This window comes from Papaver somniferum, chromosome 7 (genome assembly GCF_003573695.1).
Source record: "Papaver somniferum cultivar HN1 chromosome 7, ASM357369v1, whole genome shotgun sequence".
NCBI classification, from domain to species: domain Eukaryota; kingdom Viridiplantae; phylum Streptophyta; class Magnoliopsida; order Ranunculales; family Papaveraceae; genus Papaver; species Papaver somniferum.
This window is the reverse complement of record NC_039364.1, coordinates 73673362-73676804: the sequence shown is the minus strand read 5'-3', so window position 1 is coordinate 73676804 and position 3443 is coordinate 73673362.

The window sequence follows — 3443 nt, the reverse complement described above, 5'->3', positions numbered from 1 at the left end:
AATTCTTGGCTAAGGTGAAATATTTCTTTTGGGATGACCCATACTTGTTTAAATATTTCCCAGACCAACTCATTAGGAGATGTGTCCCCAATTCGGAGCAAATAGATGTCATCTCTTTCTGTCATGACCATGCATGTGGAGGCCATTTCAGTGCCAAGAAAACTGCTGCAAATATCTTGCAAAGTGGTTTCTATTGGCCATCATTGTTCAAAGATAGTCATGCCTTTTGTGTTGCTTGTGAACGATGTCAGAAATTAGGAAGTATCTCAAAAAGAAACATGATTCCCTTACAACCTATTTTGGTTGTTGAATTATTTGATGTATGGGGGTATTGATTTCATGGGTCCCTTTCCTAATTCTGAAGGTAAGTTGTACATTCTTGTTGTTGTTGATTATGTTTCTAAGTGGGTAGAAGCCATTGCCTCCAAAAAAAATGACCATAAAGTAGTTCTTTCTTTTCTTAAAGAAAACATTTTTTTCTCGTTTTGGAACGCCTAGAGCCATAATCAGTGATGGTGGTACGCATTTTTGCAATAGACCTTTCGAATCACTTATGCGCAAGTATGGAATAACTTATAAGGTAGCAACACCATACATCCTCAGACCAGTGGCCAAGTAGAAGTTTCTAATAGGGAAATTAAGCATATTCTTGAAGAGACTGTTAATCCAACTAGGAAAGATTGGTCTTTACGTTTAAATGATGCTTTGTGGGCCTATAAAACTGCATACAAAACTCCCATTGGCATGTCCCCTTACAGACTTGTGTATGGTAAAGCTTGTCATTTACCTGTAGAGTTAGAACATCATGCATATTGGGCTGTTAAGAAATTAAACTTCGATCTTGATAAGGCTGGTACCCAAAGGAAACTTCAACTCAATGAGTTAGAAGAATTGAGAAATGACGCATATGATAGTGCCAAAATGTACAAACATAGAATGAAAGTGTTTCATGACAAGCACATTTTGCGCAAGTCTTTCACACCTGGTCAAAAAGTTTTATTGTACAACACTCGTTTGCATCTTTTTCCAGGCAAGTTACGTTCTCGATGGTCAGGTCCATTCTTGGTACGTACTGTTTTCCCCCATGGAGCTGTTGAACTCGAAAATCCAGCAACCAAGAACATCTTCAAGGTCAATGGTCAGAGATTGAAACCATTTTTGGAGGCACTTCCAACAGAGGTTGAGACCACTGACTTGGAAGACCCCGTCTATGTGGACTGAACTGGTTCACCTGTGTACATACATATGGATAAAAAGTCCATTCTCTTTCCCTTTTCTTTTTTCATAATTTTTATGTGTGCTAACCAAACTTTTTGTCTTATCGTTTTATATCTTGTTGTTTGCTTTCAAAGCATTCATCCACTTCTGGTCTAGCACCACCCTTTTTACATCTGGTAATTTTTTTTCCTTTAAATCTACTCTGCACTGTTCTCCTGGTATGTTGTTGTAATTTTGCTCATATATTGAAACATTGAGGACAATATTAGATTTAGGTGTGGGGGAGTGTTATGCATATAGAGTTTTCAGTCTTTTCTTTTCCTTTTATTTAAAAAAAAAAAAAATCAAAAATTCAAAAAATTTGTAAATACTTGCATAAAACCTCTAACTTTTAGAGATTTTAGAGTCACTAGCATGCTTATAACTATGTTTACATAGAGAGTCTGACCGAAATAACTGAACTTGGAAAAACTAGAGAACACAATCGTGTTTCTTAGTTGTTAGAGCGTTAAAGTTATATTTAACCATGTCGGAGAGCGAATTAGGTGCTGCAAAGATATTTGGTAGTAGAGTTGTGATCACCCTTAGTGGAGACTACCTATTTTTACATCAAGCGAGGCACCGACCTTCAATTTTTGAGACTTTCTAAAAAGTCCTTTTAGAGTGTGTGTCACTGTACGTAAATTCCGGGTAGGAATGGTGAGCTACCTAACTTCGCACCACTTTCAACACTATTTTTGATCTCTTGAGTGCTAATTTTGTCGATCATGAGGATGACGTATAAAGATGAAAACTCCTTCTTGTAGTTTGATTTGCAGTTAGCACCATTCTCTCTCTAGACAACATCAACAGATCCATAGAAACATATCATCATCAACAAGCAGCGCGACATCAGAATATTTGAAGAAAGTTGAAATAGTCCGAGGTTTACATGCAACAATTCAAGTAAGTAAAATTCTTATTCAAAGTGAAGATACGATACAAAGAGCAGAGTTCTATACACATTTGAAGAGGTATTTTACAAGAGCAAAGAAAACAGAAAAAGATGAGAATTAGTGAAGTTCATGAAATCAAGACAATACATGTTGTGAAGAATCAAGTGATAAATTCCTTCATCCATGGCTTTAGTAGTTTCATTATTATTTTGTTATTTTCAGTTTGTATTAGTAAAAAATAAAAAAAAATGATAAAAAATAAAAAAATAAAGGAAATATATTTATTACAGTTTGTTTCTAGTTTTGTTTAATAAACACCATGGTAAAGAAGAAGAATTTAAGAGGAAAATTCAAGCAACAAGGAAACTGAAGAGAAGAATTAGAAATTGTCAAGGTTCTAAGAAGTTCAAGAGTTCATCATCAACAGTTGAACACCGAAGATTGAAGACGTTTCTATGGATGTTGTGAGAGTGGTGTTGATTGCCGATCAGATGCGAAGGTAAATGAGTACTCCCATCCTTGATAATGATTGATTTTCTTTCTTAGAGATCATCAGAAAAAGATTCTTTTTTGTCGACAATTCTGTGGAGTCTCCAGAAATTATTTCGGAAGGTTCTCCTTCTAATCATTCAACGTGTGAAGCATTTCTCTCTTTATTCCTGTCTACACACATGAGAGATTAAAAAAGCGGTCTTTTTGAGTGCAATTATCATAAAACCCTATTGGTGAGGCAGAAGTCGAGGCTTGTGATCACTCTCGAACCCGAATTCTTTCATATGGTATGGTTACTTCTCGCTCAACTCTTAAGGATGAGAATGCGTTCTTTTGATAGTTCTAACTTCTTATTACTAGCATGCAGAAACTCTATGTCCTTATAACTCCTTGGATGCGTGGGACTATATTACGCTCTGAAGTTGGAGAAGGTTTTGTGGGTTCACCTCTGGTAAACCCTCACGAGACTACAACTCGTCTACTAGGGACACCTAGGGGTATAAAGGCTTAGTGCATATGCTAAATGCATTCGAGAGACCAACAAGAGTGGTATAGTTAGGATTTCCTAATTTCTGTTTCACTTGAGGACAAGTAAAATTCAGGTTTGGGGGTATTTGATGAGTGCCAAATATTGCATATTTCTACATCTTTTTATTGGCAATTAACTCATCTTTTGCGCTTTAAAATCATATATTAACCCAAATTCTGTATTTTCATTATTTTCAAGAATAGATACTTTTACTAATTAATTTTATGTTTTTAGGTACTAAATAAAGCTTGGATGATTTGAGATGCCAA